The sequence below is a fragment of the Pipra filicauda genome, unplaced genomic scaffold, assembly GCF_003945595.2.
Source record: "Pipra filicauda isolate LSUMZ 115617 unplaced genomic scaffold, ASM394559v2 scaffold197_size1571708_pilon, whole genome shotgun sequence".
Taxonomy (NCBI): domain Eukaryota; kingdom Metazoa; phylum Chordata; class Aves; order Passeriformes; family Pipridae; genus Pipra; species Pipra filicauda.
In genome coordinates this window covers 1,540,679-1,563,696 of record NW_024104306.1, presented here as the reverse complement: position 1 = coordinate 1,563,696, position 23,018 = coordinate 1,540,679, and positions in this window count along the sequence as shown.

Below are 23,018 nucleotides of genomic sequence, written 5' to 3'. Positions count from 1 at the left end.
CTTCACCTTTGTTCTTGTTCTGTTTATCATAGCAGCACATCTAAGATTTGCAGGTTTTTATACCTCCTCTCACATACCCACCCCCCCCCACACGTAGGACCAGTGCAGCAGACTAAAAACTAGGAAAAACCAACACATTTTCATTTAAAGAGGCACACACATCCACGTTCAAGTATATTTCACATTTACCATCTTGCTAAAAGCTAAACCAAAACCCCCTTAAAACATTAATTAGAATTTTATCTGCGCAGGTACGAAGTAACTACTGACACTGAAGTGAGTAACTGAATATAACACAGAGAATTCAGTTAATCATCTCCTTACGTTGCCATTGGCACATAAATTTGTCTCATTAGCAGGGGCTACTTAGTTCGCCGTAGTAAACAAAGCTGCCGATACGACAGCCTCGCACACTTTTCATTCATTCACATATTTTTCTTTACTTAAGACTTCTAGCATGTGCCATAGAAGAGCCGAATGTTAAACATTCCTGGAGTGTCACAATATGTAATACAATAAAACAGATTACAACCATACCTTTCTTTCACAGCAGTGGTGCCAAGCACAGGTACACTGTAGCAATCAATTTGTTCTGCAGACAGTAAGGCTTTCATAGAATACTAATGCAAAATCTCTTTTCTTTCTCCTTCGACTTGACTCCCCAATGCCTGGGTCCCGACCAATACAAGGAGGAGGGCAGAATGTCTTCTGCTGAGATAACCACAACTACTAATCAAGTATACGTGTACAAGGGCACAGGATTAAACCTCCACCGGGCTTGACTCGGGCACTGAGAGCAGCTAAACACATGCACAGCAAGGTCAGAATTAAACACATACACACGCACACACGCACGCGCATCTACTTGAGTGAACTAATTTATCACACTTTACCACTGACGGCTTTTTACCTCGGGGGAGTAAAATTACATCCTGGTGAACTGACGAGGTTCAGACACAACAGCTTCCCACAACAAATCAGACCTCTCGGAAAAGGGAACTGGGCTCTTAGGTGAATGTTCCTCTCCCGGCTTCAGAGAAACTCTGTGCACGCTGTGCGTATCTGTATATGCACACAAGTGTTTGTGCACATGTGTGTGCACACACACGTGCGTGACACATCACTAGGCACTGGCTAAACCAGAACGACAGCAGTGAAGTTCAAAAACAGGCAATAACTCCTTTTCAGAGAGTTCTCTTTCTGATTATCTTTACCTCTTAACATAATCAATCTATCAAGTCTAATTACTCCAGAAGAAAGCATTTTATTATTGTCTAACATAGCAAATGTCAAACAAGCTGTTCATTTACCTTGAAGTTTATTAGCATAGAAATGCAAAACAAAGATGCTCTCAAAACATTGTCACTTGTATTCATAACGTTTTTGAAAACCCACTTAGCAGGTTTTTATTGCCTGGCATAGCTGGATACTGCATTAGTTCTTAAAACAGGCAAGGCTTTATCTTAACTGTATCACCCTTGAGCTAATACAAGACTTTGTCTTTAAACATCCAATTTACATTTAACTTTTCTCTTTGGTTCTCTTTAAATAAAGACTTCTCCCACATTCCAGTCAGCTCTACATATGTGGATACATGTGTTTTCATAAAGGTTCATACACATGCTTTTCAAGTAGGAGTGAAAAGTGAAATACTGAAATTTCAAAGCAGGGATTTCCCCCCCTCCTAAAGTTCTGCCCTGTCATGCATCCTTCATGGCACTTTCCCTGCAGTACAGGCAGATGTACATTTTCCCAAAAACACTGAGATGAACACTATAAATTATCATCGACGGGGTTTTAAACGACACTGCTTTTGCACATGATCTGTATTGAGAAGAAAACACTGCACCAATGCTCCCCCAAAATAACATCTGGCACTTTACCTAGAAAAAATTAGCGAAATATTTTTGAAATACCAGTGGCTTCACAGAGACACCAGGAAAAAGCAGCGTTAATCAATACTGATGAGTTTGTCCTTGACATACTGACCGTGTCATCGGGCTATTGTCATGTGATATCATGTCATTTCCCCACCTGGCTCATGACCTTGTCCTTTAAATGACCCAAAGCTTCCCTCAAGTAGCAGGAGGCCCCTCCCCGCTGCCTCAGCAAGGTCGAACGGGTCAGCGTGTCCTCATCTATAATCCACCACCATTTGTCAGCAGGGAGGCTGGAGGAGGCAGGCTTGCTACAAGGGGAGAATGCCCAATTAGGCAGCTGTCACACAAAGCATAGGCTGCAAAATTATCCCCTGTCAAAAGAAAGAGCAGCTGCGGGTGCCAATTACAGCAACCTTTCAACCCTTTAGGTACTGGAAACTACACAGAAGTAAATGAAGTACAATTAGTGATAACAAATCGATGAATTAGGACAGTAAATTAGAAATTACTAGCAGGTGAGCTTAGGTCTCCCATAATATTAAGGGCACAGCACACCCCAGGCAAGGGCAGGAGCATACAGATTTCACAGAGCACATCAGTTTTGTCTTATCCGTGTCTTTCTTGTGTGGAGCCTGTTTTACTCTGTCGTCGTCTTCTCACAAGCTTTGCCTAAGCCAGACAGCACAGGGAAAGGGAAAAAAAGCAACCCAAAGAGGAAAAAAGTTGTAATACCAGATCTTCCCTCTTTATCCTGGCAAATGCAGTTTCCTCCTTTCTCAGAAGGAGGTCCTCAGAGCCAGCACAATCTCTCGAGTAAGCACACTCCATCTGACATTTGCTGCACCTCATATTCCAGCTGAACAGTATTTACCCCAGAAAAAACAAATGAAACAAGAACCAAAACAATCAGAAGTAATAAACTCCTAATAAACTCCCAGTAAGTTTTATGTCATTTATACTTGAAAAACTTAAATCTGTGTTAAGTGCTACACTTTTGATTACAGGGGGAAGTACAGGGGGAATTTCTCCACATTTCAGTTCTCTGATGGATCATGCAGTGGTATCTGTGAGCACACACACAGAGCCCAAAGTTTGCCAGCAAAGTTTCTATTCAATGATTTTTTTTTTTTTTTGCCTCTTTCTCTTTGGTGAACGATTCCCAAGTATTTTTTTTACCCTCCCTACTCTGTCAAGCAGACAATCTGGAAAGTTATTGTGTGCTGGTACCAAAAGGCAGGTCCTACAGACCACAGTAAATCCAGCTTCTCCTCCTGTGTGTAAGGTCAGGGGTGCCCAGGTGAGCATTGCCCACAGATACCTGAAGCTCTGCACGACCAAGCAACCATGGAAGGGTGACCACCTGGCATTTACAGAGTAAGTAGACTAGAAAACAGAAAAAGGAAAAAAATAGGAGGACAAGATTAAATGTATGGATAATTAACATACAGCCACATCAAACCATGGTTGAAAACAATGATACCAACTCCCTTCATATTTAGGTGCTTTGAGGCAACGAGACAAACAAATCTGAGGAACAAAATTCAAATTCCAAGATGCCCCTCTTTCCAGCCAGCTCTCAGTCATTTCAAACTAAGTGAGGTTGCCATTTCTTGTCAATTTTCTGCTTTCATTTCCCATTCCCTATTCTACCATAATGTTCTTATGCCTTGCAGCCACACTGAGCACTGAGGACAGGAGTCCAGCTTTCTCCCAGAGGCAGTTCTGAAGAATACCTGTTCACTTGCACTGTCATTCATACGTGTACTCACACATGCATATATACATATTTATGCTAATACATTCATCAAAATATGAGATGGAGTAGAAATTAAGGCACTGATCTCCAACAAGCAATTTCCTATGGCTTATCGCTTGATCTCTAGCCAGTGAGTATTTCACTGTTTAATTAAAAAAAAAAAAATACAAATCTTGCTTTTGTACTTCTGATAAGAGAGAGCATAATAGAACACTAACTATAAATAGATGTAAAAATGCTCATTTAACAGTAGTTGCAATAATGCTCATCAAGTCTGACATTTTCCTTTGAGTAGCATATGGAAACTGTAGAGTACTGAAAGAGTTAATGTGTTTAGAATTCAGTTTCCATCATACTTGGGTGACTATCTCTTTAAATAATTTAAATCCTCTCCATCAACTACAAAGCTGTTTTGAAGCCATTTAGCTTTGTTCTTTACATGTGTTCTAATTAAGAAATGACCTTGTCATCACACACACCAGAAATCCTGGATTATTTCCTGCAGCAAAAAAATCTACGAAGCCAGAAAAATAAAGCCAAAAAGAAAAAAAAAAAAATATACACTTCTTCCTCTAGTGAGGAACCGAGGAAGTAGTTGGTTGGCTGAATGCTGAAGCAGTTTCACTGCATAATTTTTGTGTGTGTGTGTATGTGTGTGTTGTTGAATGTCACAGGGCGGGTTAGCGTGACCTTGAGCTGCATCAGCAGCACAGCAAGGGTCGAGATGCCTGCAGGCGCCCTTGTACTGGATTTGCAAGACAAAAACCTTCAAACTGGCTGAAGGACATCTTAAATCTCTTCAAAGGTTTTCCGAACTAATCTGGGCTGCTCTTAGCCGGATCTGTGCCAGTGTGAGAGGCAAAATTAAAAACAAGGTCTTTGACAGGATGTTGTCTCCTCTTAACCCTTGCCGTGCAGGAGGGCAGCGCATCGCAGGCGTGCTGGAGAGACGCTTTATAACCCACCGAGGAGCACAGCTCACCCAGCAGCATTCTTTCATAACGAAATTATGTAAGCCACCATTTACTAGGAACGGTGCTGTTACTCATACCGAGCACCCAGACGGCTCCCCCCGCACAGCCATCCCCATCCCTCGCCTCCCCCGCAGCTGAAAATGTCATTTTTCCAGCACGCTGCAGGGACGGGCCCAGCTCACCGGCCACAGAGAAGGTGCTCTGTGCCTCAACCCCCAGCCCCTCCACTAATATCCTGGGTGAAGATGCTTTTTCCGAGTGAAAGCAGCAGCACCTACCACGGCAAGTTGCTGCATGTTAAGGCCAGGCAGGTAATGAGGAGGAGGGTCAGGAACAGGCAGAGGGCTGCTGTGGCAGGCACCAGACGTGTTATGAGAAGAAATTAAAAAGTGACCACTTCTCACCTTAACCTGTGATTTCCTTCTCAGTCATCCCGAGCCAAGAAGGAAGCAGAGCTGAGCATATTAACATGCAATGGGTCCACCAAGAGTTTGAGAGCATGACTGTATGCACTGGGAAACAGAAATAAATAAACTGACCATCCGGCCCTGCCTACTTGTAACTGCTCATCATTTCGCAAGTGACACAGAGGCTTTCTAAAAACTTGAGTAAGTATGCAGAGATAATCTCTAGGAAAGGCCCCAGGAACACATGGTTACTCTATGAAACCACAAGTTTATCCAATGGATTTGGCAGCAATATTCAAATACAACTATCATCACATCGAAGGGATGGGCGCTTTCTTCAGAAACTTATTTGCACACAGGATCTCCAAATCCACCTCCAGTAAGTGTGTGCCAACTAGGAGTAGCCTTCTGTATGCTGAATTAGAAAGCAACATGGATTCCTATGTCTGAAAGTGCAGAAAAAAACATCACCACCTTCTCTCCATCTGTTTTAGTGATGGTATGTTATTGGTCATATTAAACTGTCAAATTTCTACAGGGGGGAAAAAAATTAAGTACAAGTGGGTTAAAACAACCTCAGCTTAATCGAAAAGAGCCAGCATGACACTTCAGAACTGTCTTTTACTATTTCTAGGATATCCGACAGGCAAGTCCTTGAGGAGATGAAGAAGGAGTCACTCGTACCAGCAGAGGGTGTTGTGATTCTTCTCTGGTTGAGCACTAAGGGCTTCGTTTAGTCTGGTTTTGTACAGTCATTTTTTAAGTACTATAATCTGTTTTACAGTAACAAAACATATTTAAGTTTACTAAAGAAGGACGCAGCTTTGGCAGTTATGTCACAACTGCTATAACACTACCCTCCACCTTCTACTAAAATAGATTCACTCCCTGACTCCCAAGAACCACAGCTCTTCTCACGAAACAACCTCCTTGTTAGAAGGCTCTAACAATTTTAAGCGTTAGTTTTCACTAACATCAGTGACGGTGCCTTCTGTGTCAGCAGAGGAGAAACTTGCCCCATACAAATGCTTTTCCAGGGATGTACCAAGGTTTCCAAAGCATTTGTTATGCCTGGACAGAGGGCCAAGGTGTTCCCGCAGCACCTGGATGTCAGAAGAACCCCTGTGATTACTCAGAGCGGTCTCAAGGCGTGCTCAGCCACCTCTGCTCTGCAGCCCTGGGGGACCAGGAGGCTAGAGGGGGCACACCACCTCAGGTGCCTTCTCCACCACATCAGGGACTCTGGCAAAGGGAGACTGAGCAGACCCACACACGTGTGTTTACCGATCTTTCTGCAGAAAGGTGTCCTTTCTGTGACCTTTGAATGACAGGATGCCATACAGGCAGCCAGCTGTGGGGGTTTTTTTTTAAAAAAAAAGGCAAATAAAGTTTAGTCACTTAGCCTGTTACACAATTATTGCAGTACTGGATCCTACACTGTGTTTCCTAGGAAAACCTTCCATTCTACCCCAGAGTTATCAGGAAGAGGGATTAGAAGAGACCAGTTTAAGTAGTTCACATGTTACATGTTAGCCTAGCAGAAAACACTAAGGTATTTTCACAGTATACACAGCTGACCGTGCAACATCCACAGTTTCCTAAGTTTCTCCAACGTGTAACAAGACAAAAACGTATTACAGGTGTCCCAAACACCAAGTGTTGTGAAAACCCCCAAAACAAATACAAAGAACTCCTAATGCAATATTTCAGCTGAGCAGGGTGATTCAAAGACGCAATGAAAGCTTTCAAGCCACATAGTCGTTGCTGCCAAGTATGGGACACGTTGTGTGGCTCTGCCAAAAGCAGAAGCCAAAAGCCAAAAATACAAATTAGCAGCTTGCTTCCAGCGCCACAACAGTCCAGTGAAAACTTTCCAAATCAGGCTGTCCCTAGGAGAGTCAGACAGAAGGAGTGAGTGCAATCGCACACCACTCAGCCACGACTCCAAGCCTACAGCAGCTACCAGCATGACCACACACCCAAACCACAACCATCACGACAATGTAACATCTGTCAAGTTGGACAGTCACTCATTTCTACCCATCTGATGAAAGTGGTCTTTGTGGCTACAATTTCTCACAGATGGCAAGTTGTAGAGGGTTGGGTTGTTCTCTGCCCACCTGGTTCCCTACACAGGCGTGTTCACACCAGTGCACGCAAGACATAGAAAGGACCAGTCAAGCATTTTATAGACTATCCAAGTACAAGTTGCCCACTCAACCTTAATTCTGCCATTTACTAACTGCTGATTCTGACGACACAAAGTTCATATTCTTCAAGCATAAGCCTTATTTCCTACACAGTGTACCTCTGTGCAGCAGAAAAAAAGAAGGAATAAAGGTGGCAGAACCTAATATAATGTAATCTCTTCCCACCTGAACCTCATTTTTAAATAAAACCATACTTGCTGAAGATGCTATGGACAAAAACATTCTCTTGGGAGCAACCACAGATACTCCCACTGGTACCAGTATTAATGACAAACAGTTGAAAAATCATCTTGTGACTGACCACATCCCCCAGCGTTGCTGACCTGACTTCCCAACAGCATCCAAAGCAGCCCCTGGTCTAGCACCACACAAGAGACTTTTCTAGAGATAAGAGTTGTAAATTATGATTCTCATTACTATACATTGTTATGCTTTTTGTGAGCTACCTATAGTATAAAGCACAGCTATTTTTAAGTACAAGTTATGTAAGGGGGGGGCTACTTATTTTAAGCAACATGACTAAATAGATAATTTTATAGGCTGCTCTTTACAGTGCTAATATACTAATACATTATCAGTACTAATATACTAATATATTAGCAGTACTAATATAATAAAAAAGTTTTCATGAAAAAGGAAGCAGCACCAGATATAAACTAAGTACTGAAATAACAGCTAAAACATTAGCACAGATAAATCTTAGAATGGTTACGAAGAAAAAGAAAAACATACCTGAAAAATAAAAATTAATACTATTATGAAATACTAGGTACATCTACTTCATAAGAAGCCTTATCATTAGCATATTCAAGTATGCTTGATACAGTTGGCATTCTTATACTAGTATGCAATATACTACTTATACTAGTACCTAATATATTAATTAACTACTACTTGAGAGTAACATTTAAGGGCAAGAATTATTAAATAACGTAGACTAAAGTGATCAAACACAGCAATCCCTTCCACATCCACAAAGGAAAAAAAGTCTTATTAGATTATTAACGTTTACACAGAACTGCATCCAGCTCCAGGGTTCCCAGCACGAGAACGACATGGATTTGCTGAAGTGACTCCAGAACAGTCCAAGATGATCAGAGGGATGCAGCCTTTCCTATGAGGAAAGGCTGAGAGAACTGAGATTGTTCAGCCTGGAAAAGAGAAGGCTTCAGGATGACCTAACTGTGGCCTTCCAGTACCTCCAGGGAGACTGCAAGAAAGATGGAGAGGGACTTTTTAGAAGAGCCTATAGTGACAGGACAAGGGGGAATGGCTTCAAACTGAAAGAGGGCAGGTTTAGATGAGACACTAGAAAAAGATTCTTCACTATGAGGGTGGTGAGGCACTGAAACAGGTTGCCCAGAGAAGCTGTGGATGCCCCATTCCTGGAAGGGACAGGGCTTTGAGAAACCTGGTCTAGTGGAAGGTGTTCCTGTCGATGGCAGGGAGTTGGAACTTGATAATCTTTAAGGTCCCTTCCAACCCAAACCATTCTGTGATTCTATGATATAGTTACAAACAAAATGATCTTATTCTACTGAGATCTCAGTTAATACCCAGGCATCTTCCATTGCTTGCTAGTAAAACCTGATGTTTAATTCAGGTTTCCCAACAACTCTCAAATACAGCAGCAATCTTCTGCAGATGTTTTGTCAATAGCAGTAACTTCCAAATCTGGGGACACCTTTCCAAAAGGTTCATCTCAAAAAAAGTGAGGCTGACAACCTGCACAGATAGCACTACTCATTTTGGGGGGGTTCATTTCCTGCTTCAGACATCTCAGACACCAATTGAAGGACATTAAGGACACTGCATATTACATACACTCATGAATAGGTTTTATTCTAATATTTAACTTGTGTCCTGATCAGGAATTGCATGAGCATTTGCAGAAGAATAATGACTGTATCTGTGTTTAAGATTGAATGTGTTTTGCTGAATCAGGACCCTGAACCTTAATGCAGGTTTTTCTCATTGCTGTACCAGTTTATTTTATTCAGTACAAAGCCACCAACAACCTTTGAGTTCTTCTGCTCAAGGTCATTTTTAACATTCACAAGCACAGCTTTTTGGCTGGCTGCAGAGCACAGAATTTTTTAAAAGTGCATTTCAGAGCAAAGTGATGTCTGGAAACATCTTTTAAATGGTGAAAAACACCCTTTAAAGTTACCTTAATCAGTTGCCTTTTAATAATTCTGCTTGGCTACCTTTAATACCATAGGCTCTAATTTTGTCTTCAATCTCTGCACCCACCCATATCTGGAAGGTATAAACATGATATAAAAATCAGTTCCAGCTCCTGCAATCTCAAAGTCTAAGCTACACCTCCCACTCTTACCCTTTGAAGGCATCCAGTATAGTTTGAGGTCCTTGAGCTCCTTCCCCTTTTCCATCAGACACAACATTTTCTAAATTTGCACTTAAAAGGAGGGGTAGGGTTGGGAGCTACCTACATTCAACAATAATTTGCAATATAAAAAAAAGTCCAAAAGTTTGTTTATATTATGCTTTATAAAGTTAAACAAGACTTCCTATTCCTCAGACATCATCTTTCATCACCTCAACTAACCTCCTCAAGCTTCTCTATCACTTCTTTCTTCTTATAATTAATGACATGGGATTGAGGGGGGTGAAATAAGTAAGCACTTATTTTATTCACACATCTGATTGTGCTGTACTAAATATTATTAATATTTTGTCAGCACCTGACTGCTAAAGCAATATCACAAGCCTGGGGAAAGAAAACAAGTGTTTTTTGGGGTTTTTTTTAGCAGTCATCATCACTGAAATGCTACACCGCCAATGTTCACCTTCAAATACTTCTGTTTAAATGCTCTTGTCTGTAGAAATCTCAGATATTACAAAGCAAGAAGCAGCATACTGATTACAGACAATACAGCTAGCCATGAGAGGTGAAAAGCTGAAGTGTCTGGCAGGCAGGCATGTTTTGTATACCTGCACTGTATTTCCACATGTGTGCCCCTACATTAGACATGTCTGCTTTTATCCTGCTACCCCAACTACTGTGAGAAGAGAGTAAAAAGCTGACAATCAGATAAGCCCAAAAGAAGAGTGAATTATATTTGTGCAGTGCCAGCAATGATCACACTATAATACTGTTGCCATGTGTCCAACAAAACAGCTGAAGCCAACAGTGTTCAGCAGCAATTCCTGGTTATCAAGTGTATTTGGGTACTCAGTTGCCAACAGCATATCCTTCTCCAAAACAGGCTTCATTTTATCTTCAACAATACTAATTCCTAGGTCATACAGTGACTCAGACCTCTCCTGCTCTCCAGCCAGCAAGAGTGTCAGAAACTCATCTACCACAAGCTTTCTCTTGTCATTTGGTTATTTCACTTTACAATATTTTCAATTTAGAATTGCAGGTTCTTTGCCTTACACTCAAGCCAGGGATTCCCACTTTACTGCATGCATCTAAATTTACAACATATTAGGCTCTCTTTTTTTTAGCCTTAGAAACTCAAATGCTTATGAGTCTCTAATACCTTCCTAAGTTTTAGACCTCTTGACTATTTCTTGGCATATAACTCAAAAGTGGTATCAAATCTCACATTAAAGTGAATAGAAACTTCAGTGCAAGAAAGTGAGATTTATCCTGTTTCTAGTCAAAGCCATAAGCTTAAGGATCTTACTTAAGAACTAGTAGTGTTTTAAAATAAATAATAACAATAAAAATAATAAAAAGTAATGGAAAGGAATGTTCTTAGGCGATTATCCTGAACTGTTCTCCCTTTCTGAGAAACATTAGATAGACCCTCTTAGAAACAAAGCCTCTCATTTGTCTTGTAGCAAACATAACCCCTCTACTCAAACACATTTCCTTTATAAATGAACACACTCATAACACTTCATACTCATAACAATTTTTCAAACTACAGCACGTCTTGCCAAAGTACTGGCTTAGGAAAATACAGAGCACACTAAAATTGCTCTGCTTTTTCAGAAGACACATTAAGTTTCTATTTAGTGCACACCACAAAACATAATCCCAGTTTGTCAAGGTGTGACATGGTCCATCCAAGTTTGTCTAATTCTTAATAGTTTGCCACTAGTACAATTGTTACCACCGCCACCCCCAGGCTGACTGATTTAAAGAATCAAAAACATGAAGCTTTCACAAATCTTTTAAATGCACCCAAAGATTTCAAAACATTTACAAAACCTTTGTCATTTTTCAATTATTTTCTTTTATGGATGACTAACAGTATGTCTGTGCCAAACACAGACATAAAACGTATTCTTCAAGAGGCATGAATCTACACAAAAACACAGATTTGCCAAATTAAAATCCTGTAAGAACAATTATTTTCCTCAAGCAAAAACAAAAAGCAACTGAAAATTAAATTTTCAGCTTTCCAAGCTTTCATTAACATCACAAAAATTAGTTTGAGCTATTAGAAAGGTACATAATGTATACAATCATAAAAAATAACATCCTTCCATTATTCCATCCTTCCTGCCGTACAACTGCACCACTATTGAGAAACCACAGATAAGCAGAAATGCAGCACTGGGAAAAGGCAAATTGAGTACTAATTTCCAAAAAGATAAGAGATGGAATGTCGTGGTTACTACTCTAACTTTATAAAACAGTTGTATAGGTAAATACAGGTTGTCTCAACTTTCCGTGGTTAATGGATCAGCCATAATAGGAAGAGAATTGACACACAACTCCAAACCTGTCTTCCTTGCTATGTTTATGAGTTAGTACTAAAAAGCATGAAACAAAGCATCAACAACGAAGTATTGACCACTGAAAAAAGGACCTAATTTATTTTCCCACAAGAACAAAATTAACATTATGGTACCCTCCAAAAGCATAAGACAACCAACAAAAGCAACTGTACAAAGAGTTCACCTACACAGATGGTGCTATGTCATGTATCCCAACATCACCAAAAGGATCTGCCATGCTCACAAGGAAGCCTTCTCCTCTGATCTATCACATTCACAATCTGAGTGTAAAGAATGGACAAGAAATGTCTGTGGGAACAACCTCATGGAAAATTTCCTTCTCTTAATTCTCTTCTTATGTATAGGGTTTTCCACAGCAGGAGCGGTTTGGTTCTGGAATATTCATGCTCACTACCACCTGACATCAAGGTTCATTTATCTGTGAAAGAGTCTCCAAAGGATAATAAAGTAAAAGCCTGAACACTTGCAAGAAGCATGTAATAATGCAGAGAAGCAGTAAAGATTACTCCCGCCCTAAGCAAAGGGAATAAATAGATAATTGTGGAAAAGAAAATACTAAGACCTTCCAAAAGCTTGCCACTTAAGAACACAGGGAGAACCCGGTCTTTAAACAACCACCAACATTTAACATGTGTCTTTCAAGGCAAGCCCAGTCAGAAATGCATATAAACCCTTTTTTGTGATCCAAACTAGAACGCCCAAGCTGCAGCTTGCTGGCCAGATCCAATCCACTGTAACAATTTATCTGGCCAGCCGCCCACTCCTTGCTGTCCTCCCCAAAGGCTAATTAGATATAGGAAGGAAGCAGGCAAGGGCTAGGGGAATTACTCTCACATCTGATTTCCCACTGCTATGCTTCATAAGAACCTGCAGCCTCGGCTCTATCAAAAAACTGGGCAGGAATTACCATGCAGTAGTGATGGTGCTCATGTAAACTGTCACATGCCTGCTAATACATTTGAATTTTGCCCCATGTAGAACAGCCAGTCCTGTGTCAGCACGACTGCCTATCGCCCGCAGGTTTGTGTAACAACACGGACACGCTCCATCCAAACACAGTCACCTCCATGTCTGCACACACGTCATCTGCAGTCCAGCCCTTCCATGACAACAGTGGCCCCTTGGAGAAGTTGAATATTAGTTCTCCAAACCGACAGGTTTCACACCAAACCAGGCAAGAAACATCTTAAACTGGGGTGAGTTTCCTCCTCCCAAAACAGGAACAGTTCACAGAGGAAGGCTCTCCATGCTCACCAAGTAACATTTAGCTGTAAGTTGAGAATGACTGCTAGCTGCCACCACAACTCGATCAGGGCATGCATACTAATGCTCTTGGACTGCTGCCATATTATCCATATATGTTTTATTATAGCTCACCTCCTTAATGTGCAAGACATTTATCTTTGATTCTTTCAAAATGAGAAAGAAAAAAAAAACCTGATATTGTAGAACTGGTTTTAGCACTGTGCAGACCATTTAAACCGGGTCACTGTAAGCTCTTCAAGCAGCTGTTTCTTTGTCATCACATATAAGTAACAGCACCAAGTCATTTTTTGCCTTATTAACAAACTTTTCTGAACCATAAGGGCTAGAATTTCTAATATCAATCAGGTGAGCTTCTAGATACAGTTTTTCCGTTTATCAGCAGGAAGTTTCAAAATTAAAAATACAGAATTTTGCCCACCGAATCATCCTCTTTAACCTTACAACAAGCAAACGGATCGTTGAGTACAAAGACAACAGTGACTGAACCTGAACAGGAGAAATCTAATCACATGAATCAACCTACCGGCTTCAACGCCAGTTAGTCATGAGGGGGGGACGACAGATGGATGATGGGACAAACACAAAACTTGCAAAATTGAGTCCACAAATTCAAGGGCAGATCAATGCCCATGACTGACACAGAAAAATAAGCAGGTCTCACAGACACCAACCAACCGTCATCAGAAATGTGAAGATATTCCTCATTCCTTAGGTAGACAGTGGAATCAAGGAATGCAACTGAGAAACAGCATCATTTCAACAACAATGAAGGCTCGTTGATATGTGCTTTTCGAACAAAGGTACTGGACTATATTATATTTTAAAAACTGAAACTCTTTCTCAATGATTTTTTTGAGGATGAATTGCATGAGATGTCCTGCAAAAACATGTCTCGTCCTAAAAACCTGAGAATTGGTGGTGTGAAAACAAAAATGAAAAAAAACCTTAACACAACTGAAATGCATACTTAAATTAACTTGACCAATTATTCACAAAAACTTACCAACCCACATGAAAATGGGATTTGCTAGTCTTTCATAATGATAAAGAACATGTAGCAAATCCTTTAATCCACCCAGCAAGAAAACATCTTTGCACTTCTCAGTTGTTCGAAACAGGAAATAAATCTAATAAAGCACTTTAAATGTCCACGGCTTCTAAAAGTAATACTTTCTTACAACCACTAACATGACATACAAATGTCCCTCAATGTCATGCACCAATGCAGAAACACTGGTTATGCGTTACACGTGTTCTATACACACTACCAATTCCAGAAAGATAAACTGCAGGAAGGGGCCAAAACCTCTGTACAGCTTCAGTTATGCTCCTCCATCAGGGCAGTTAGGGTTTCAGTTTTCAGTAGTCTGTATGGGTTCACTGAAAGCACAGTACAAAACCTGGACATGTTTTGAACTCTGATTTCTGGGTCTATCACTTATATGGTAGAAGTGGGTGAGCTCTTTTCCTTTATCAGCTGCATATGGCATTTATACTCTCCTACCTTCTTCTCTGTTCCTGCTCTCCCCACACCCAATTTGTTGCCAGAGAATGCATAGCACAAAACATCTCCACACTCTTTTTTAAAAGAAGTGTAACAAGCAATCCTTACAGTCAGCTGAACTTGATAATGTCCCTATAAGAGATTTTCCCCCTCTAGTCAGGTGTCTAACTCTAGTTCTGCGAATGTAAACAAAAATGTAAAAAAGTGTAAAAAAAAAAAAAAAGTAAAAAAACTGTAGACAGTTTTCTACTCTCAAAATTTAAGAGAAAAATTCATTAAAAAAAAAAAAGTTCTTGGAAACTGCTCCTTTGAGAAGGAAGCTATGCCAGATGATGAAAGTGCTTTTTATGGAGGCTGGCAGGTAAGAGGCCAGCCCTGGGGTCTGCTGGTTGTCCCCCCTCTCCAGAGCAGCCCCAGTACAGCTGAGCACCTGGGTTACTCCTTTCTCTCCTCACAGCCAAAGAGAACAGCAGAAACCAAACTGCAGTTACAGTTCTCCAAGTTCTGTCTCACATTACAGAACTTTTGCAATAGGCATATATAGTTGCAAAACTTTCAACGAAACTCAAATTTTTGCAATGCCAAACTTGGATTTTCATCACCAAATTATTCTTTTTTCTCCCTAAATTTCTGGAAAAAGGTAAGAGAAGCAGTATGTTTTAAATAATTCATGCACCAAAAAAGTCAAATGGATACGCCTGTGGCAGGCAAACAAGAAAAATTACTGGTTCTCATTTATAAGCTAAAGGAATGATAAAAATGCCAACAAAACATCAGAAAAAAGGTGATACATGACCTCAGACATTTGTAATGACCGGGTTAAAGAATCCATGTTATTTCTCATCAGGAAAGAACATATTCTGAGATAAGTTAGAGATTTTCAAAGTGCTGATTGAAAATACATTAAATAGATCAGTCCTGCAGAAGTATTTAATGCCAAGGGTGGTGGAATAAACTACTACAGGTGGTGACTGAAACAAAGTTTAAACAAGTTCAAGAAAGACCAAAATTAGTTTCCAAGTTAGTGATGGAATAGCAGCTTCAAATACAGTCATATTGCTTTTTCGTCATGCAAGGTAAATCTTAATATTGCACGCCATCATTTTAGTGCACCTTCTAGGTCTTTAATATTGCACACCATTTGCCTTTTTTAATAAAGCAGGTTGTACATCCATTTTATTAAAATATTACAGTGATTAATCTCAAAAAGGAAACACTGACACCATACCACTCATGCATGGATCAGACCCGCCTCCCCAAAAATCACATTTTATATGGATTCAGGCCATCCCAGACCTCAAATATGACTGAAAGTTATTCTGAAAAGGATGGTCCCTGGTATTACAGCTCCCCCAAGCTGAATCCCACATATCCAGCCAACTCTGATGTCTTTCCCACATCGTTTTCCTTCCCTCTGTTACACAGGAGGAATCATTACACAGTCCACGCTGTGAGACTATTTCAGCTTTAATCTGTGCCTGCAAGACAACATGAATACAGACACACAGGGCTACACTGAGCTTGGGCACTGTCAGAAGTTTGTCCTAAACTCTCAAAACATTTGATGTTCCTTTTATCATTTTCAAGACCTAACTCAAGAATAAACCTCTATGAATATGCCTTGAAAGAGACGCAGAGGGTATACAGGAAAGTAAACAGTGCTCAGGCATAGGGTATAAATAAAAGGGAAAAAAAATCATTAAAAAAATTTTAAAAGAAAAGACAAGGATTCAGAAAACAAAACAAAGAAAAACAACAAAAAAACCCCACTACACAGACAAAAACATTAAGAGAGCACATCATCCCAAACAAACAAATAAAATAAGCAATAACAAAATGAAAGGCAAGGAGATTAAGAACTAAAAAAGTAAATCAGATTTAATCCAGATACTTTTGGTCAGCCATGTTACATTATTTCCTACATTTCAATCAGCATGCACGCACTCACCCAAATAGCTGTATCTTAATCCACACCAGTTTGGTTTTGCTACTCAGCTCCAGATTACATTCTTGTCCTTCCCAGAACTGAGAGACTTTGATAGGGTTTGGTTACACAGCACAGCTCATCACCCTGTGCACTTTCTGGATCAACAGAGCCACCTTCTCTCAAACCTCTCCAACCTTCCCAGCAGGATCATCTTCAAACCCTTCAAAGTCAGTGCCTGGACCACTTACAGCCCCAGTACAAGAGCAATTCCTCAATGGATGAAGGTCAGAACACACATGAGGATGAGGACAAGACATGGCAAGGGCAGGGGAGCAGGAAACGTGATAAAAATAGTGGACGAACAAAAGGAAGGAAAAAAAAAAAAAGTGATGTTTCCACATATGGAGTGCCAATTAGGAAAAAAAAAAGTGAGAACCACCTCTTTAAAAATGTAACTTTAGGCTTTAAAATACATTAAAGGAGGAGAATCAGCCTTACCAGTCAATTAGCTAGCTTTACTGGGTATGAGCTTTCTTGAGCTAGCTTTACTCGAGCTTCCTCCAGCTCCACCCTCCCCCCAATCACAGTTTCATTGTGAAAGAATTTAATTATTATTTTCATTACCAGATGCATACATTATAAAATGAGCCTGCACAGAAACAATGAGCACTTTAAGAAAATAAGTGTAATAATGAGAATGATCTGTTTACATTTTTCTGCAATAAAAATGAAGACACTTTCAACAAGGCTATTTTTTAAAATATACTTGAATAAAATAATTCATAATAGCCATAACACTAAATGTGACACTCCTCCTTTTCTTAAAAAAGAATTAGTCCAGTGCCTTAAAATTTTAATACTTAATAAAAAACCTGTTCTGATTTGATTTTAAGTTCCCTATAGAAAATGTCCTGAAAAATTTAACTTGAACACATTTCACAATGACAGAATATTAAAGCTTGTTTTTTTGGTTCTTAAAAAGCCATCATATAATATGCTGGTATTCCAAATAAACCACCAGAAAATTTGAGAGGAAAAAAAATAAACGGAGATTCCAAATGAAATAAAGATACATGTATTTATTTAGTCAGGAGTTTTGCAGCATAAATAAAAATCTCAAAGCCATGAAGTAATAAAAATACATTTTTATGGATACAATACACACAATGTAATGGTAACATCTGCATGTTACTTATAGTCCAAAATTGCTTAGCAAGAACAAAACATGAGTTCTTGTGCTATATGTGGCCCAATCTAACAATACAGAGCAACACTCCAATTTCACCCAGGAACCAGCTTCAATAAATCATTTGCTTTTCATGGCCCACCACACACACGCTGGGTGATTTACAGGTAAGCACCAAGCCTGTCACCCTGTGCTCTCCAGTAATAGTGTCCCCACGGAACTCCCCGTCTGACCACTTGTCACATCTACCCATGCTCACCTGTAAATCAGTCACTGCTGGAGGGGGGAAACTCAACAGGCCACTACTCCCAGCTCTTTGAAGTTCTTCTTGCTACAGAGCTGGGTGAGCCACACACGTGCTCACGTCTTGCCAGCGATGCTGCAGGACTTAACCCACGGCTGGTACCCATGTGCACTGACACAGGAGGAGGGAGAAGTCTCGACAGGTTGGCTTCTGCTGCCCAGGAGGAGATGGCACGAGGGCAATGCCCTTGCAATGCTTCAGCATGAATCGTTAGCCCAACTTGGGCAGACCTCTGGATGCCCTGGAATGCCAACTTCCATTCTGAAAAGGTGTTGAGTCTTTACTCAAGTAGGATGGAAGGCATCTGACACTTAACCACAAGCCATAATAACAGAGCACCTTTGTCTTCCCATTCTTAGATGTGGATGCCAAGCCAGAATTCACTTGACCAAATGAAGATGTTTACAGTGTAGGTGTTGGTATCTGAACAGGTCATGTTAGTCTTCCTTTACAGCCCGTGGGAAGAACTAGGCTCTTCTACTGAACTCATGTCTAAAGGAGGTCAAATGAATCACACTCTAAAAGTGCCTGCTCCTGTTCCCTGCCTGGCAAGAGTTCTACAGGATTCCCGTTTCTCTTAGCTGAATAATATCAGGTCTTCCCTCCACCTTTCACTCAAGAGTTAGACATTTATAACGCAGGTGAGACAAATCCTGCACTGCCCTACCACCATCTTAATCCTCTCCATTTAAAAAACAGCAGCAAAACACTGATTGTGTAAGTTCTCAGCATTTCCCCCTCAATACCCTGCTCCTGGGTAACACCAGTTCTTCACGTAACTGCTTTTAGTTACATGACACCAACTAATGCGTTTATTTCAACACTATTCATCAGTTTGAACTTATTCCTTCAGCACTTTTCTCTTCGAATGTCACAGGCATTGCCTGATTCTGGGTAGTAACTCTTCTCATTAGCACAGAAACTTCCTTTCTTTGTTACCAGTCTTCAAAAAAGACTTACCAAAAGATCTTACCCTTTAGGTGTTACCTATATATTTTCTTCTACTTTACTTCCTTAAGCCTTTTCTTTTTTCATTTTGTTTTACACTTAAAAGTATTATCCAAAATCTGCTGAAACCACTGAATCTTTAGTTGACTTTGAATCAAGCTACCTGATTAAGTTTATCACTTTATATCTTTTTCCTTAAGAGTTCTCATTTTTATTGGATAGTCAAGAACTAAAGCTACGAATATTCTCGAGTTCTCTAATTCTACTTCTGATTTATTTCCTAACCTTTTCCAGAAACAAGTAACTTTTTTTTTTCCCTTATTTCTAATCTCTGATTCCTCTTCTTTCTTCTCCTAAACTGTATTCCCAAAGCTCTCCAGAATCCAGACTGACAGGAAAAGGGTTAAAATGTGTTCAGGAAAGGGAAGTGGTTAGATTTTTTATTATCCTGACCAAAGCAGACATGCAAGCTGAACTCCCTCATCCTGTAGGATCCGAGCAAAAAGAGACATGATATAGAGGTAGTTAGAAATTGGTCCCAGCTCTGTGGACTAACAAGTATTAGTTACCTAACGCTTAAAATGAAATATCCCTCCCCTCTTCCTTCCTCATATCTTTCTATAACCACAGTCATCTTGGCTGGCTATTGGGCATTTCCCAGCAAACCTTCAGACATCTCACAGTAGTTGCAGAACAGAGCTTTTCCAGGCCCAAGTTACGACTGTATTTATATTCCAACAGTTGGCTCCAGCTTTGGTGTGCAGTTGCCATGTAGCACTCCAGACAAAATCCCTCCCCCTCAAAACTACTTTCGCTCCTGAACCTTTCCCTTCACCAAACTGACCAACCTCATGGAAAATGGCTGGGAAAAAGCACCCAACACCTTTGCATGGGGCAAAGCAGGCCCTACTACAGCCTGTTTAGCTGAGGCCTGGGGATGGTGCTTTAAGCTTAAAGCACTTGGTTTTAATGGTTTGACCATTAAATGGGTTCCTTTCCCAGCAGGAAGGAAGTTTTCCATGCCTGGCAATGAACTGTAGAGTTTTCCACAAAGCCGAAAGAAAACAGCACTTATCTAAATTTAACTTGCCATAGTTTCAAACTGGTCTGTGTGAGGAAACATCTTTTGCTTTCATTTCATGTAAAACATTCAATTAAATTCTCTCAGGAAAAAAGTCCTTACGGATAAAGGTATATATGCTATTTTTTCTTTCAAATATATCTCATTTATCTTCCCACATGACTCAAGTGGAAAAGTCTTAGTGTAGCGATTACAAACTCACATTAACCTACCTTTCTTCAGGGGCAAAGGAGAACAGGAGAAGCACTGAGCAATTCCTCATCTCCATGGGCAAAGAAATAAGATAGGCCTGGCACTGAGCCCGCCAGGCAAGCCGACTCCACCACACCAGGTTGGGAGCGCATTTCACAGTCAAAAGTACTTCTCAAAGAACTTCCTGCCAATGGCTACTTGACATTAAAAACTAGGATGATCTAGGTCAAGTATCCCAGTTGACATTAATTGCTATGTTGGATCAAAAAGGCAGGCAGCCTCTCAGCCGGAGCTCAAGTCGCGTTAGGCTTAAAAGCAACTGAGGCCAAAACCTTGAACTGTACCCAGAAGCCAAAAGGAAGCCAACGCGGCTGTTGAAGAACTGCCCGAGCATGTTCTTACCACTCATGCCCTCTCCACGCAGGCAGTTGCCGACTGGAGCTTGGGAGCACTGACCAAGCACCGCCTCGAGAACAGGCGAGCCCGGAGCCTCACGGGGAGGTCGCAGTCAGAGACAGCCTCCGTGACATGCAACCTCCTGGGGACACTCTTCTGTGTCCTGATGCAGAAGGCTGGGAGCCTGCTGGCTGTACATACCTCAGAAAAACAGCAAATTACAAAACACTTCGATAAAAGGACAGATGAAATGCTCCAGTGACTGGTAAACTATAGTTCTACCTGCCTCCAGTGCTTTATCTCTGTTTGCTGCTTCTTTTATCTCTAGGACCTCTGAAGGCAAAGCACGTGCAATGTCCAACCAGAAAGGAAAGATGACCTGGAAAAGCAAGTCATCTTTTTATTGACCAGAGCACAAGACCAAGTGACTCTCAGTTACCCAGAGAATTCAATGAGTGTTTTAGAACACAATGCCTGAGAGGGTTGGCTGGAAAGTAGTCAAAAGCTATCACTGTTGAAAAGGCAAAAACCAGAAAAAAGGAATTAAAAACCTGAAACATTCATCTGATACCAAACACCTCAGGTAACTTTTAATTTATATTTTTAAGGGATGATGACTGATTAGGAACAGCAGTAATTTTGAGAATGCACCTTACTCAACCAAACAAGACAGAGAATTCAAATTCACATTTTCAGTCCCAGAGTTATCATCATGGCCAATGCCAAGGAGGTCAGATTTTAGAACAACCACACCATGTGAAGGGTATCTCCTTCCACATACTCTTCCAATTATTTCCAGAAATGTCTTACAGTAGATGATGTCTTACAGTACAATTTTCAGGTACATAATGAGTTCATGAAAAGAAAAGGCAATTCCATGAGACCCTTCAATTAATATATTTTTCCCAAGCTACAGCTGAAACATAAAACAACCAGGGGCTCACCTTACTCATCCACATAGCTTGAACAACACAGTCTTTTATACAACAGACATAAAAGGAACAGATTAATTTTTAAAGAGCAAAAGATGAAAATATATAGTTGTACTCCGTAACTCATAGCAGGTTTCCAAATTGTAATCAATATTTTCCTTTGCATTTAAGCACTCCTGAATCTTAATGCTTTTTAAATGTCCAAGCGCCAGAAATAATAATTTTATTATAGATAACCATATGTGATTAGAGTCTGACTGTAGTTTCTGAAGTTCTTTGCAAACTCAATACAGGCTAAGTGCCCATTTGTATTGTTAGAAAACTTCTTTACAGTGCTGTAATACAATAGCTCAAGCAGCAGACTCTGAGCTAATATTTAGCATATAACCTGATAACCTTGTGTAGACCCAAACACAGCTGGAAAACCAAAAGTCTACATCAAGTCTAACAATATTTGTATTATTTTATTAAAGAGTTTAAGAATACTGGTATCAAAATAACTTTTCAAAGCAGGAAAAATATTTGGAAGAAGTAACTTATCAGTCAATTCAACTATTCAACAATTGCAGCATGTGCAGTACTATGGGCCGTTGACAGCTCAGTTAGTCCACTGACAACAAAAAGACTTTTTACCCCCCAAATACAAACTCTTCAGCCAATAAAGATACCTAACACTTGGTCCAAATTTTCTGAATAACAGTTTTGGGCCAAATGGTAAACCGTGACAAGGTTAATCTTCTAAAACCCTAGCCAGTGTCATTTAAAATAAACAAATAAATAATAAACAACAACAAAACCAACCCTAACATAACAACGACAACAAAAAACCCAATTTAAAACATATTCACTTAAGAAGTTGGGGTTTTTTTTCCCATTCTATACAGTAGATACTGCTGCAGATCCAGGTAGGGCATAAAATATTCAAATACTGTAACAGTCAAAATTAACCCTAAAAAGTACTTGTAACAAGAAGCACATAGCATTTCTCCGTGTAAGCCAACAGGAAGCACCACAGTCTGCTAGTATGACTGGGAGAAAGCCTGGTGACTCTCCCAGCAACTACAAACTAGAGCAGATCTTTCCCATGCCCACTGGGACATTAGGAAAAGGTTCTTCACTGAGAGGACGGTCGGTCACTGGAAGGCTCCCCAGGGAAGTGGTGACAGCATCAAGCCTGCCAGAGTTCAAGGAGCATCTGGATGATGCTCTTGGTCACGTGGTTTAGCATTAGGTTGTCCTGTGAGGAGGAGGGAGTTGGACTCCGTGAGCCTTATGGGGGCCTTCCAACCCAACATATTCTATGAATCTATTCCAGCATTTTCGCTCAACGAAATGC